General features: G+C 43.1%; 1 protein-coding gene across 35 annotated transcripts in view; it reads left to right on the forward strand.

Annotated features, from left to right (window-relative positions):
* Positions 1-15998, forward strand: part of MAP2 (microtubule associated protein 2) — a 224830-nt gene that overhangs the window by 26963 nt on the left and 181869 nt on the right. The window lies entirely within an intron of this gene.

A 15998-nucleotide genomic window follows, 5' to 3' on the forward strand; every position in this document is an offset into this window, starting at 1 on the left:
TGACCAATGAATTCCACTCAGTATAGATTTTGACGTTCTTGACCAACAAGACTCTGCCAGATGTGCATCTCGGGATTTATTGTCCAAGAAGATAAGTCATTTCCTGTGGGCCTCTGATACTCTGAATTTGGAGCTATAATCCATGAAGCTAATTCTGAATTGGGCTTGAGGGCATAAATGTTATTGTAGATGAGCCAGTAATAAAATTCCTGGGAGAGAAGCTGAACAACAGTTGATTGTTAATCAAGACTTGCTTTCCCTTCCTAAATAGAGTAGAAAACAGTGTGTCCATCAAATGAGTACAGAAATCACTATTCATCCTTCTGAAGGGCCTCCTGGTTGTAATGAAAACTGCGTACACAATTAAGAAGAACCAAAACCAAAATATTTGTCTAGATGAGAAGCCATGAGGAGGAGATAAACAAGGCTATGGGAATGGGAGGGTCGGAACTGCCGGAAAACTAAAGGAACAGAGGAGAAAATCAGTTTGATTTCAGCAGCTAATTTAGGACAGAAGGTCACTGAGGGCAGCAAAACCCAACCTTTATCAGTATTTAGAGTATGTGCTAATATGTCCCAGGGTAGCTATTTATTATTTTTCTTGCTGGGCTTGGAGATGTTGTTTAGCTCCTAAAGCAGAGCTTTCCCTTCTTTTATTCAGCCAGTAGAGAAGTGAAGCCTGGTGAGTTGCAGCAAGGCTGAGAAATGCTTAAGCAACTCTTGTAAGCTACATGAAGACTTAAGTCCCAATTTCATTGATGCTATAAAACTGTGCTGTAGCAGCATCTACCTGCTGCAGGGAAGTCTGCCTAGGCTAGACAGCATAAAGACTGGTGGCAAGATGTGCATTGCTGTTCTGGACAACTGATATCAAAGTGGGGCAAAGATGGAGGGGTGCTGGGCACTGATTCACCCACAGTTATTTGGGGGAGAGCGGGGAGGTGGGGTGTGTGAGAAATGTGTAGGAGTCTGACCTGCTGAGTGCCATCCCTGCCTATCCCCACACACCAGGGAAATGTTTGCTTTGTCTGTGGTCCCCAAACTGCATGTGAGGGTGCTGAGGCGCTGGCACAGGGTGCCCAGAGAAGCTGTGGCTGCCCCATCCCTGGCAGTGTTCAAGGCCAGGTTGGACACAGGGGCTTGGAGCAACCTGCTCTAGTGGAAGGTGTCCCTGCCCGTGGCAGGGGTTGGAACTGGATGAGCTTTAAGGTCCCTTCCAGCCCAAGCCAGTCTGTGGTTCTAAGAAGGGGAATAGCTGCATTTGAAGGGCTGTAGAAGGTAGTTTTCTTCCCTGAGCTGGTTAGAGCTGTTCCTTAAGGGTCTTGCATTCAGAGGGGCTGAAAATATGCATCTTTGGCTAATGGTACTTCATATGTGGGTTACAGCAGCTCCTGTTCAAAAGCACAGCTGCGAACTGAGCTCCAGAATGACTGAGAACCAGGTGTGAGGTGCTTACATTAGTGTTGGTGGGTAATGAGGTATGATGTTGTACCAGCTGCTCGCCACACTGTACCAGACCCAGGCATTCTCTCAAGTTAATACTTGTGGTTGCTGCTGAAATGATTTCTTATCAGAGGACATGCAGGAGTTGTTTCCCTCCTGTGTCAAGATATTTCACCTTTTCCTTTAGGAATTGTTAAGTTTCTTGGTCTTGTGCCATACTCTCTCCCTACTCCAGTCCCCACTTTCCCACAGCATTGGTTCTGTAGTCCCATCCTGTTGAACTGCCCTGAATCCTTTGACTCCTACAGGCTGAGAAGTATAGCACATGGCTGGGTACTCTTGAAAAGAGACATCAGAGTAATAAATAACATGAATTAACCTAAATATGCCGGACAGCCCTGGATACCCAAAGAGGATGCTCAAAATGTTTTAACTATTACAGGGTGTGATTAAGTTTATATTAGTTTAAATCAGTTTGTCTTATATCTGCATTTAAAAGGGAGAGGAATTTTCCCCTCCAAATGCATTTAGCTCTTTTCCACAATCTTGGAATCACAGACTTTTCTGAAGCTCTTGACATCACCAGGTAGTATATGCTGGCAAACAAGGAGTATTTATTTTGTGTAAGTCAGGCTAGCCTGATAGATGTAAAGGGTGGGGAGAGGAAGGCAATGAGACATCTGTGCTTTAATCCCCCTCTAGCTGTTTTTCTGGCAGTGAGAGCTAGATGAGGAGTCACATTTGCACTAAGAAGTTCTTTGCTTGGCTTTGCTTTGCACTGACACTTGTTTTACTTGTGCACACGCTACGTGGTTGTGTGTTGGTTAAGACCACATTCTAACTGCAAACCAACCCAGCTGGAGCAGCAGGAACAGACTCCCTTCTTGTGCAGCTGGAGCAGGTCTTAGCGATGTGCAACAGATGTTGCCCACTGGATGACAGGCATTTAAAATCAGCTGTAAAACTGGATTCAGGCAAATGAAGTTGAATGAGGACAAGTGCTATTTAACAGTCTGTGTTCTTTAACAGTATTTCTGCTACACTGAAGTTCTGAAAAAGAACAAAAGCTAAGGAATTCTGCTTTAAGAAACAGGACACTTAGTTGCATGTGGACTCTGGAAAGCCAGGTTTAGTCCTTTTTTTGTGTACAAACTACACTTAGGTGATCACGTGTAGCTAGTGAAGTGGCATGCATGCTGTATGATGCAGAGATCCCTGATGTAGTCCAAGACACTGAAGTGAGGATATTAATGGAGGTGTGAAGCCAATAGCCATTGTACTGCATGGAGACCTTTTTCTTGAGATTTGCTACTGTATAATATACTGCATATCTTCATAGGAAAAAAACCCAACACCAAAGTACTGATGTCTTTTCTAGTTTCAAAATGTTTATTTGGAGTAGAGGGCAAGACATCAAGCATCTGTTTGTGGTGAATTAAGGAGCACCAACAGCAAAGTGAGAAGAGCAGAAGGAGTGAATAAAGCACATTTTCCCCAGAAGGTTGCTGTGTACAGAGGAAACTCCTTTAATGGTCTGAATGTAGAATCTCTTTGTAAAACTTGGATCAGTTTGATAAAGAAATTGAGGGATTTCCACTGGGAAAACTTGAGATCTAAGGAAGAAGCGAAAGGAACAGCATATAAAATAGAACACAAAGATCCCCAAAACTATATGTTTGACTTCTGTATGCAAAAAGCAGGCTGAAGGAGAGCCTTCAGAGAGCATTCTTTGCTACATCTGATGTACGCAACACTAAAAATGATTGAGAATGTTTTCACCATTTGTCATGTTATCATAAGAGCTAATTTAGAAAAGAATCCCAAACATTTGTGTCTGATAAACAAGTTTCAAACCCAGCATTTTCAAATTTATCTACTGAACTAAATTCTTCTTTCAGTAGCAGCAGGATCTTGTAATTACTAATAATGATCTTAATGAAAACATCCAATACACCATTGTTGCTGTAATGGATTTTATGGCTTGGTGGGTTGAAAAGGATGGCAAATTTTCACCAGCGAAGGTTAAGGGAAGTTATTTATTGTTTATCTTTGCAAATTTGTCTGTCTTTCACCTAAACTATACTTGCACATTGTTTGCAATCAGTTAGAATTCGGAAAATCCCGGTCCCAGAAACTGAACAAATAAAGCATGAGCAGCAGGTTGAAGGAGGGGATTCTGCCCCTTTACTCTTCTCTTGTGACACCCCACGTGGAACACTGTGTGCTGTTCTGGTGTCCTCAACGTAAGAAGGGCATGTAGTTGTTGGAACAAGACCAGAGGAGGCCACGAGGATGATCAGGGGACTGGAGTACCTCCTGTATGAAGACAGGCTGAGGAAGTTGGGGCTGTTCAGCCTGGAGAAGGGAACCTGTGTGGAGACCTCAGAGCAGCTTCCAGTGTCTGGAGGGGGCCTATAAGGGTGTTGGAGAGGGACTCTTCATCAGGAACTGCAGTGATAGGACAAGGGGTGATGGGTTTAAACTGGAACAGGGGAAGTTTGCATCAGATACAAGGAAGAAATTCTTTACTGTGAGGCTGGTGGGGCTCTGGAATGGGTTGCCCAAGGAAGTTGTGAATGCTCCATCCCTGGTGGTGCCCAAGGCCAGGCTGGACAGAGCCTTGGGTGACATGGTTTAATGTGAGGCATCCCTGCCCATTGCAGTGGGTCAGAACTAGAAGAGCTTAAAGTCCTTTCCAACCCAAACCATTCTATGATTCCTTTATTGGTAGTCAAAGCAAAGCGAGCAATCCTGAATGTTAAAGAGACTCGAGTCAAACTGGAAAGATTTTTGCTGGTTTTATCCAGGTAATAAAATTTCCCAAGATTTTACCTGTTGCAATCTGCAGCCAGGACATCATTGGAAAAGTGGTATTCCCATGGGGACTTTTTTTATCTCTAGAAAAGTAGATTTAAGAAACCCCCAAAATCATCATCTTCTGTTTGCTTGAAAGTTTTTAATGGGCAGAAGTGCAGCACGTCCGAAGAGCAATAGATAAGTAATATTGTTGACAACTTAATGAGACTTCTTGGTTACAGCATAACAGTGACATAGGAATTACCGAGATCCTTGGTTTTCTTTTCCCCTCTGGCTTTTGCCAGATCAGTGGCAAAGTATCCACGCAAGCTCTGTGCAGCAAGATGTAGCTTTTTCTTTCTTGATTGCAGAAATCTCTTAGATTTGGCTTGATGAATGAAGAGTGGTCAAAAAATATGGTTTATAATCCCCAGTACTAGATCTTAGTTTGGGTATAGCTAGTACTGTGGGTCCTGTTACCCTCTTCAAAAGGAACTGAATACTTTAACGTGTGCTTTTATTGAAAGGGGATCAGGAATTTGCGTTCTGTGGTCTTAGTTGCTACCATGTTTCTAAAACTTTATACCATAAAGCTAAGAAGTCTAAAGAATCAGGGCAACATATCCATTGTCTTGGAAAGCAAGAGGAATTTTATGAACTTATTTTCTAATCTGAGAAAATAATAACTCCTTTACTGAAATGGATTCCATCTATACCATGTTTAGCGTATCTTCTCCAAGGAAATCCTTCTTGTAGCAGATTACTGAATAATACAGATGATTCAGAGACAGATAGGGTTAGAATGTACAGGTTAATATTTTAGACGCTGGATAGGAATCAGAACTGCTATCCTGGCCAGGTAGGAATGGTGAAAGCAAAGCTGACAGTGCATATCGTCAGAGTTAACACTGGGTAAGATGATTAGAATGATTTTCCTGTGAAGATAAAGCATGTGGAAATGAATAAACCCCTCAGCAACCACTGATTCTACATTTACCCCTTTCCTATCCTTCAAGACAAGGAAAAATGCAAACAGTGTTCCATGATGAGGGTGGTGAGGTGTGTTCCCTTTGCTTGCCTCATTTATTTAATGTTTGATTTATAGCCTCCATTGGGGGTTTGTGCTTTGGTTCTGTGCCTTGTCTTGGGGTTAGGACTTGCTGAGCAAATGTGAGCGACAGAAAACACACAGGCTGTGAGCACAGGACCAAGCGTTGTGTGCTGAATGTGTGCTTAATAGCTGTGCTTGCCTGCAGTACTGCTGTAGCACTTGGTCCTGCCATGCTGTGGTGATGGCTTCCTCTGCTGTGCCTGCCTGTGTCAGCTCTCCTGAACAAGATCTATTCCTAATGCTTGAGTGACCTGCAGGTAAAAGCAGGTGCCGAAGCTTTCTATTGCTGGGGTTGTTTTGGCTTTCAAGTCAACCTTTACCAAATGTTCTGTCCGTAGGGCAGAATTATCCAGTTCTTTGGTTCAATTACCGTTACTGCTGGCATATTTGCCTTTCAGCTGGGGGCAGCACAAAGTAGGTTCTAGCCTTAAAGACATCATCAACTCAATGTACCCATGTATGTAACCATGATTGCATTTGACTTGAGTGCTGTTTGCTGGTAATTTGCTCTACTGAATGCTCTTTCTTCCATGGTCAATTGCAGAAGAGTCCTATCTGAGGTCATTATGGCTATGCAGTGTTATCCGCAGGGTTTTAGCAAAAAAAAAAGGTTTGCCTCTCAAGGGCATGTAAGATCGCATTCTTAACAATTAGGGAGAGAAGATGGGAAAAATCCCAAAACCTGGACAGAAAAGTACACACTTTTATAGATATATTCTTTTTTTTCAAATAAATTTTCACCCTAAAGGTTCTTGCCTGAGTGTACTAGGCAGAGTCTGCCTCTATTTGTCTTGGTGAAAGGTATCCAGCTACCCAAAGCTGGTACATGTCTCACTAATGTTATTTAAGAAGAGTGATAGAAGGATGAGTGTAGGAAGTGATTTGACTGCATTACTGAGAGATCACAAAATGCTGTACAGCAAATTGGGAGGGATGGACAGGAGAGAATGCCTAAAACATAAAGCCAGTATAGTGCAGCCAGAAACTGAAATTGGATGATCTGCCTTACCAGTAAGAGACAACAGATTCTTGTATAAAGAATTGTATATAACAGAGAAAAACTGCTATATAGTGGAAGAGTGCTCTGTAGCTACAAGCGCGGAAGGGCGCTGTACAGCTACAAGTGTGGAAGGGTGCAGTGAGACTGCAGTCATTAAGTCAAGTTTCCTGCAACTCCCATAAGGTCCGGGGTTTGTTCAGCAGGGTTCAGTGGGCTTATTGGAGGCAGAGTCTCACCAGAGATGAGCAGCAGAACTGGGTCTTTGACTCATGTGTCCAGTGACCAAGTGGTCAGCAGGGGAGTTCCTGAACTCAACTTTTGTCATTTAAAGTGCCTGTACCTGAATTTAGGGACTGGTATTGCACTTAGGAAATCATTTTTGCTTGCAGTGTGCTCTTGCAGCTCATGATCTTACTATACCTCTGTGGATCACATACAGGTAATTCTGCCTATGGTTTGGCATTGATGCATATGAGGAGATTGCAGCCATTAGTACAGGCTTTGCATAGAAGTGATGTGGCCTCTGAAGTCCTTTTCTTCTTGTGCTGTCCTCTGCATTGCTCTGTTAATGATGTGATTGGTGCTTTTTGAAGCCTGCAATTACAGTGAGCTCTGTGATGGATGGGAAGCAGCATTAAAGGATTAATGAGTTGAACTGAATATTTGGTGATTCCTTGAAGTGTCAACATCGGCATGCAACAGCAAACGGCTGATTAGCCTGATTCAGGCTTTGGCAGCCAGCACAAGGCATTATCCTGACGTAGTGTGCACTTCAGCTCCTGCAGAAGGACTTAGGGTCAGATTTAGTGCGATACAGGATTAAGAAAACCCCCAGCAACAAGACAAACCTCTTTAAAAGTGGATCCATGGCTTGCATGTGTTGCAGGTATAAATTGACGTGACATGAAGGCTCAAATCAGGTGTGCTCTTGATTTTGCCTTACAAAGTGGAAGTAGTCATTCTTTGCTCTTCAGACGTTTGTGTCATGGCAGCCTTTCCTTTTCCATGTGCTTTCCTTTCCTGGCTCTTCTTTAAAGACAATAAGAAGTTAGTGCAATTAAAAATTGCACATACAGGCACATCCATACTTGTGCGCTGAAATATTAAGGATAGGAACATAAAGCCTTTGTTCTCTTTGATGTGGGTCCTGAATGTAATTACTCTAAGTGGCCTCTGCCTGTGTGGTTAGGTTAACATTGCATGCCCCGTCAGACAGCTCTATCTCAAATCAACACATGGTCTAGAGATTTGACAAGTGTATTCTAATTTATTTAATGCTGCAGCTGTACTTGCTTGCTCCCAAGTGTTTTCCTTGTATCTTTTGGAATAAAACATCCAGAACAAAAATGTGTCAGTGGAAAGGTTGCATGGGATCCCTTGGGCCCTGTGCTGGGTATGTCTTGGTTTTACAAATGGCTTTGTGGTAGGACCAACTGAGGTTAGTAGGGCTGCTTGCATGATTCAGGACTCCTTTCAAGAACCATAGCTTGCTGCGTCAGAGCCCAGTCTCATCTTTTGCTCATTGGAATAGTTGCCACAGTGGTCACCATAGGTCTGCTGGAGCACCTTACTGGGTGTCTGCTTTGAGTGACCAGCCCACTCTTAAATCAGAGCCCACTGAAAAGCCCCTGAGCATCTGAAAATCTCTACCATGCAAAAAGCTGGAGATGAATTATATATGTAGCTGTCTGAAGTGTACCAAGACAAACTCTTTGCTCAGCACCTATAATTACAACCAGTGTTCTGATCCTGAATAGAGGGCTTTAAAAGATCACGTTCAAAGCTGCTCATTAATTATGTTACTCAGTGTCAGCCCTTTTAATAAAGGAAAAAATTGCATTCTTCCTTGGCTGAAATAGAGATAATGTTACTTCCCAAGGACGGATTATTTCCGACTGGAATGATGCTTGTGCCCACTAATTGAAAGTTAATAAACATGTAAAAAATGGAATTTCTAAGCCGCCATATTTGAATGCATTTGCCACTGTTACTTGTGACTATGCTCTCTGGGTGAGGTGCTCAGAAAGCCCTGCTATATGCCCTTTTCTTCCTCAGTTAACTTTTAGACTGCATAGTGTTGTTAATGTGCTGCCACTGTCATTCATGCAGAGACTAGGAGGCCACCAAACCCCTAGTATTTGTATTTTTTTATTCATAATAATAACAAAAAGCTTATTTTAAAGGTTGCTTTAATGAATTCCAAGTTGTGTGCACTTCCAGACATGTTTCTAGTATAACTGTAGAAATAGATTGAGTGCTAGTCAGCCCATGTAGCTCAGACAGTGCCCCTTTTGTCATGTTGCAGCACAAAATGTTACTCAGATTCTTAATGCACTTGACCTCAGTTACATCTAGATGATGTATCACAGACTGGGAAAGGCTGTTAAAGGAACCTTTTAACATCAGCGAGCCAAATGGCTCATTTCAGGAAATACTGGAATAAAGGGTGTTTGTGCAGGCTTTGTGGCAGCCTTCTGCATACGTGTTATAAAGCAGTCTTTAATTATGAGATCATATTATTACTCCTGCTTCCTTAAGTGCATGGTATGGATGTTGCTCCATTTGGGAAGAGTCACTCAGTGTTTTGGGGTTTTCTCTCATATTTTTAGTGCAAGCCTTCATTCTTTTTATTTCTTACTGTTCTGAAAATACTCGATCAGTCATTCTGACATTATCTTGACTGTGTCATATGCTTAGGAGTTTATAGTTCAGAACCCTGCAGTGAAATGGAGGTGCATTCACATCGTAGAAGTGAACAAACTTTAAAAGTCCAAGTACGTAAAGTCCCAGTGAGACACACCTGCAGCACTGTGTGCAGTTCTGGTGTTCCCAGTGTAAGAAGGACATGGAGCTGTTGGAGCAAGTCCAGAGGAGGCCATGAGGATGATCAGGGGCTGGAGCACCTCCTGTATGGAGACAGGCTAAGAACATTGGGGCTGTTCAGCCTGGAGAAGAGAAGGCTGCGTGGAGACCTCAGAGCAGCCTTCCAGTATCTGAAGGGGGCTGCAAGGATGCTGGAGAGGGACTCTTCATCAGGGACTGGGATGACGGGTTCAAACTGAAAAAGGGAAAGTTCAGGTTAAATATAAGGAAGAAGTTTTTTACTGTGAAGGTGCTGAGGTGCTGACACAGGGTGCCCAGATAAGTCTTAAATGCTCCATCCCTGGCAGTGTTGAAGGCCAGGCTTAGGTGAACATGGCCTAGTGTAAGGCCCATTGCAGGGGGCTGGAATTAGATGACCCTTGAGATTCTTTCTAACCCAAACCATTCCGTGATTCTAACCCTACTTGTAAGTGTCCAGTGGAAGCTGCTCAGGTGGAGTCACCCACCTTCTGCTCTGACCCTGTGTGAGCTGTCTGGGCATAGAGGTGCATGTATGACACCAGACTGGGAATGAAACAGCTGTGTAGGACACCCTGCTTTGACTTTGAGGCAGACATCCTCATACCTGCACACTCCTTTCCTCATTCCCAGTCCTTGGTTTATTATGTGCCTTTGAGTTGTGGTGTCAGGGAGAGCTGTCCTACAGATATCTCCTGTGCTTCGTCCCTGGAGTACCTTTAATTTCTGGAAGAGTGAGGAGCAGGTCTTGTGGAAAGCCACTGTGATTTTAGAATTGAAACCTGTCCATCAGGAAACTGGAGTTTAAACTGCTCAGAAAAGTGAATTCTTTAATTTCTTACTTTTTTTTTTTAAATTATTTTTAGTCTAGAGTGGCAGAGTCATCTTATCCTGGATTCATATTTACCAAAATAGCCCATCTGAGTGTTTCAGATCTTTAAGGTCACCACAAACTGAATTGATCTGTTATCTAATGAAAAAGTATGCTTCCCCAAATTAATCCTTCATGCTGTGACACTTTAAAACTCCAGAAGGGCTCTCACTGATTTCTGATGTGAATACCTTAAATTGAACTTGATTTTCAGAAATGAGCATCATTTGGTTGCTGTGTCCGTCCCCCCCCCAACTGTAGACTGAGAGGCATTTGGACATAAAAATAGTAGGAGCCTGTAAGACAGAGGGAGGCTGTTCATTTAATGCTTCCTCTTGCAAAGCTATGATTGGCAGGGCTGAGTCTGGTAATGTGGTTTGCAGGCAGTGGGCAGTGGTGAAGCTCTGATTGACTTTATGGGCTCAGGAGAGAGTAAGATGAGAAGCACTCAAGGATGTGTTTTAGGGAGAGAGTGGGAACATGTAGGTTCTCAGGCAGCAGAAGCAAACGAAGATACTTTCCAAGCATCTTTTCATCACTGCAGAGAAAGAAACAGCTCACATTGTGGTTACCCAAGGCACATATCCAAGATGAATCCTTAACTACTACGAATCAGTGGTGTTCCCTGGCATTTTGGTAGAACTGTGCTGGTCTGCCCTTCTTAGGACTCAGGCTGTTGAGTATGGAATCTCATTGAAGAATAAAGAAGTTTGAGGCAATTCTTTCCTCCTGCAAATCTTCCAACATCTTTTACATTGTTGGTGCTAATAAATTGAAAGTTGTCTAAGCAGGTAATAAAAAGATGTGGTTTGGTTTAGTTTCACTTGCAACTCCAAAGAACTTGGGTAAACTTCCTGGAAATCAGAATTGCTACAAGGAAGACATTACCTATGAATGAGAATAGAAAGCAATTCAGAATTTACAGGTTCATACTGGCAGAAGTGCCTTGTCATGAGCAGATAACGAATTTCCTGGAATAGGAGCAGTGCTAGAGCCACACTGATTGCTCTCTAAAGGAATTCTTTTGTTGTTACTTATTTTCTTGCACTGTTGGCACCCTTGCAGGGTGTTGAGTTGCTTCTTCGAAAATGTGTTTAAACATTGAAAAATGGCAAAAGGATAACGGGATCAGCCAAAGAACCAAACAGAAGCTTTGAAGTCCTTTTGCTGCAGAAGTCCTGACAGCAGACAATGTACTTTTGGTGTGAATTCCCATCCCTGAAACGGGGAGATTCAACTTGAAAGGGTATGTGGTCCATAGAACTCCTGGGAAGCTGGGCTCTCAGCTTCCATTAGTGATAATCCAGTGTGTTATCTGCTGCTTTTTTGCACAGCAGGGAACATGCCTCACAGATCTGTTCTATTACTCCCTCTTCAGCTCTGAGCCACAGATCACTTTTCATATATAAACAGTCTAAAATATTCTGGGGTTTTTAGAACTCATTACACTATAAATTTCAATTGACATAGCAAGAGGGGCTAACAAAGGTACCATAGCAGCTGAGGAGCAGTCTCTCTCCAATTAGAGAGAAAGCAGGGTTTGAAATTCCTGGCTTTTTAAAGAAACAGAAGATGAATTTGTTCTTATTTCATAGTGATGGCTGTGGGCGGACTGCAGCAGTAGGCTTTGTGTGTGAACCTCACTTCACTTGTGTATTGTCAAGGATGAGGCCTTCATAGTACATGCACAGCTCCTGCTGCTCAGTTTCATCACATGTAGGCAGGCAAACAACCAAAACTCTTGGACTGTCTCTCATCGGCAGTGAACATATCAAAGAAAGGTAGATGTCCAAGGCTGGAAGGAATTGCAGGAGATGTGATGCAGACCTTGGTTGAAGAGGCAGGAACCCCAGGATAACCCTGTCCTGTTTACCTGGTTCCTTTTGACTGTCCAGAAAAGGTGGTGTACAGCTTCAGTAAGTTCCTAATTTACTTAGATTAGCCTAAATCTCTTTTGCAAGTCTTTCAGACATGTTGAACAACTGCTGGTTTTATACTTCAGAGGTTTATCTCCTGTGTTAAGGCACGTCTGTGTGCAGACAACAGTTAACAGTACTAGGTTGACAGCGATGATAAAAGAGCTCTGGAAAATCTGATTGTGGAAGCAGAATATCCAGTTCACTTTGCTTTCCTGTGGGGTGTGACTTGCCTCCACTTAGGAGTCACCATAGCAGAGTGATGTGGGCTTGCACACCAACTCCTCCAGTGCAAACTGATGTACCTGGGCTCAGCCTGTTGGGCCTCAGCTAAGATGTTGGTGCAAGAAGCTATGTGCTGAAACATTTACTTTTTCTGCCTCTGCTGCAGCACTACCACAGCACTTTAAATCATTGAGGGTCATAGCATTGGTTCCTGGATGATTTTGGACCTCATGAAATGCTTGTAAACTCGTCTCAGTGCTCTCTTCATAATGTCACATAATGTATTGCAAAGAAGTGAGCCTCAGACTGACCCCTCCAAGAGCTCACTCAACCCCCTGAAGAGCAGAGCACATACGGGTTGCTGTTTTTCCACTAAATGTGCTTTACTGTAACAGCAAACTAGGTTAGAGCAGTTTGTGTTGGTTCTTTACAGGAGCAAATTTGCTGATTTTGATCCTCTAACCATTTTTGGGGTATTAATAATTAATTACTAATTTATTTCAGCAGTCTGAGTTACACTGACAGATCTCTGGTTGCCTGTGTGGTCACCATCTTCCTTTTTACCACAGCCCTGTGCTTGCCCTTGGGCAGTGTTTTAGGGCTTCCCTCCTCTTCCGTGAGCTTGCAGTGTCAGTGGGTTCATCCATTGATGTGTGGTTGGTTGGTGTTTTGTGGACATTGTTTTGCATTTAAAAGACATTGTAGTTAATAAAAGAACTGTACTTTAATCTGTTTCATCTGATTTACCTACATGAGTCTGCTTAATACTCTTTAGACATCTCTGTCTCTTTTGGTCAGCACTGTAGTTACTTATGTCCTAGCTTACTCTTGCCACAGATTAGTTTACCTCCGTATCTTTATTCCATCCCCATGGAGCTTCCCTGCACTCTCTTGGCCTCCCATGGATCCCTGCTGACCTGTGCAATCCCTGCTGACCTGTGCAGAGTTGCTTGGAATCTGTCTTGTCTTATTCTGAGATTCACTGACCTTAATCTGCTGCACTTGTTCCTTCCTTCTGTTTGAATGGTAGTGTTAGTTCAGGCTCACTGTTACCCAATGCATCTCCTGCCTTCAGTTTCAAACAGCTTCACCTTCTAGCCAAACCAACTCAGTCTTCTGAAATGAAACATACCTAGGGTGTTGGAAGATCTGGATGTGTCCAGCTGTGCCAATGGGTATTTAGGATAAACAGCTGTCTTCATAACATGTGCTTCTCTTGCGGAGCTGGAATAGGCTGAAAGATGGGAAATGCTGGACAGCTTTCTCTTCCTATTGCATGTTACTGCTAAGCTGTTAGTGAAGGACTTTGCTAACCAGATCTGCTGGTGTGACCCCTTGCAGGAGCACCAACTTCACGTTAAAGCTGATAGCATTAGCAAATGCTGCTGTAGTTACAGGCAAGGGGTAGGTAGATTGTTCAGTATAGATGTGTTCTTTAAAACCAACTCCTGATTTGTTTTTACCCAGCAAGTATTCACAAGGCAAAATGCCAAGATGTAGCAGTGCTAATTGTGTTTTCCCTGAGTCAAACAGTAGGCCTGGTACTTAATTATTAGTAGTCTTTTCCTATGTGTGACCTGGGTGTTCACCACAGGCTTCATGAGTCGGGGTTGTGGCTCTGAAAATCCTCAGGTTCCTAAAGCAAAAAGAAGTGGTGAATGCTCCATCCCTGGTAGTGTTCAAGGCCAGTTTGGACAGAGCCCTGGGAAACCTGGTCTAGTGTGAGGTGTCCCTGGCCATAGCAGGGGGTTGGAACTGGATGATCTTAAGGTCCTTTTCAACCCAAACCATTCTATGAGTCTATAACTGTAGCAGAAAAGTAAATATGTGTCTGACTGATGTTTCAGAGCCATATTATCTTGCTAGCAACAAGTCTGTTTCCTTTTTATCATGACCTAAGATACTAGGATGAGTCTGGAGTCTCTCAGGGAGTAAACACTGTGGGCTGGGCCTTAAAGATACTGGAAGCTGGCAGAGGTGCCAGGGTTACGTGCTGGTCAGAAGTATTATAAAAGAGATCCTCCTTGTACCATCCCTCCTCATCTCTTGCTTTGGATATGGATTGGGAGCTCCTCGGAGATTAGGAGGTGCTGAATGGGGTTTTGCTCAAGAGGGGAATATTATGTAGGAGTTGTGAGACGATTGTGTTTTGCTGACCATTATTGACAGTGTCTGGATGAGTAGCATCTTCCCAAGGAATGCTGAATCTTTGGTGCATGACACTGCACCTGGGGGTGGGGCTGTAAACAAATCTCATTTAGCAAGTCTAACCGGCTTAGAGTTGTTTTCCTTCTCAGACATATGGAATTAAGCAGAGATAATGGGGACCGCGCCTGGGTAGTGTATTGTAAGAAGTGACTTTTAATTTTCTGGTACTGGGAGGAAAGAAGAAACAGCTGAGCTTGAGGTGTTTTCCACTTTTCCCCTGGTTGCACTTGGATCTTTCTCCTCAGTTATGGCAGCAATGTGCAGCACAGAGTTAGTCGTCTTTTTTTGCTTTTAGAAAGTTGTCCCTTAAAAGCAGGAGGTAGGGATGTTTTCCTGGCTTTCTGCTCCTGATTCAGCTACTGACACGTTAACTTTGACAAGATACTAGATGTGCCCTTCACTACCTTTCAGTGTAATGAAATGCTTCATTACCAAGTTCTAAGTCAAAGGCAAGACCCCTCTTGCTTTCAGTGACAACCGCTATGCTCATGGGTACAGTGAGACGTAACAAAATTGATGCAAAGTACAAAGTACTTTTGTTCCTGATAGTGTGTATCTTCTCCCAACCTTTCTTCTTTCAAGCAGTGAATATTTTATACAGCCTTGTTCAGCTGTGATTTTTTTTTTTTTTTTTTTTTTTTAACCCACGTTCTGGCAGAAGTTAATGTTGCAGGTAGGGTGCATGCTGATGAAGAGTGATTTACAGGTCCTTTTGCTGGCTGTTGGCCTGAAACTGGGAAGTCCGTCTGTTCTTCTTCCTTCTTGGGCAATTCATAAATACCAACCATTTGCACTTTATAGGAGCTTTTCCCCTGCCCAGCCTTTCCCAGGATTTGCAAAGTGGTAATTAATTCTCATTTATGCTGTTGCGATGATACTAAACTCATTGTAAGATCTGGTAGTAACTAGAGCACAGAGTAGTTAAAGATGTGCCTAAGGTCATGCAATAAACAGCTGTAGCACCAGAAAGAATTCTCCTCTGTGAGTGCTCCGCAGAACATCCCTACTGCAGCTTTTCTGTGGTACATGATACTCAATTACATGATATTCAATTTATAGGTCCCATAGGCCTGGGCTGCAGCTTGTAAGCATGTAATTTTTTTACTGTGCAGTGAAACTGTGGGATTCCAGGAAACAAAACTTTTGGTAACTGAAGCCACATAATCTCCGTTCTTTGTTTGCTGACTCCTTGTATTGTCAGTTGTTGCTGTTACCGTCTTTTGGAATTTGAGGTGAATCATCCCCAATGAATCTAGATACATAAAAGGTCTTCTACCTGTGCATCGTCTTGTTTCTGTAAAGGAAGAAGGGGCTTACTTGTCTCTGTGAAACTCTGGTCCTGACAGAAACCATCGGTGTAGGCTGGGTTTCTGTGGAATCTGCTTTTCTGTGGATATATGCTTTGTGTGGGAGCAGGCGTTTTGAAGGCCCAGGCTGGTTGGTGAGACATGGTCTGATGGTTAAGAAGGTGTTTAAGCTGTGATGGCAGGGGAGGTTCTAGGTCACTGGAAAGGAGAGTTTAGTGTAACTTTGCACATATTACCAGGAGCAGAGAAGGAGGGTATTTTGTTAATCACACACGGCAAT

This window comes from Pezoporus wallicus, unplaced genomic scaffold (assembly GCF_028554395.1).
Source record: "Pezoporus wallicus isolate ANWC-B61680 ecotype Strahan unplaced genomic scaffold, APGP_CSIRO_Pwel_v1 contig_6566, whole genome shotgun sequence".
In the NCBI taxonomy this organism is placed as follows: domain Eukaryota; kingdom Metazoa; phylum Chordata; class Aves; order Psittaciformes; family Psittacidae; genus Pezoporus; species Pezoporus wallicus.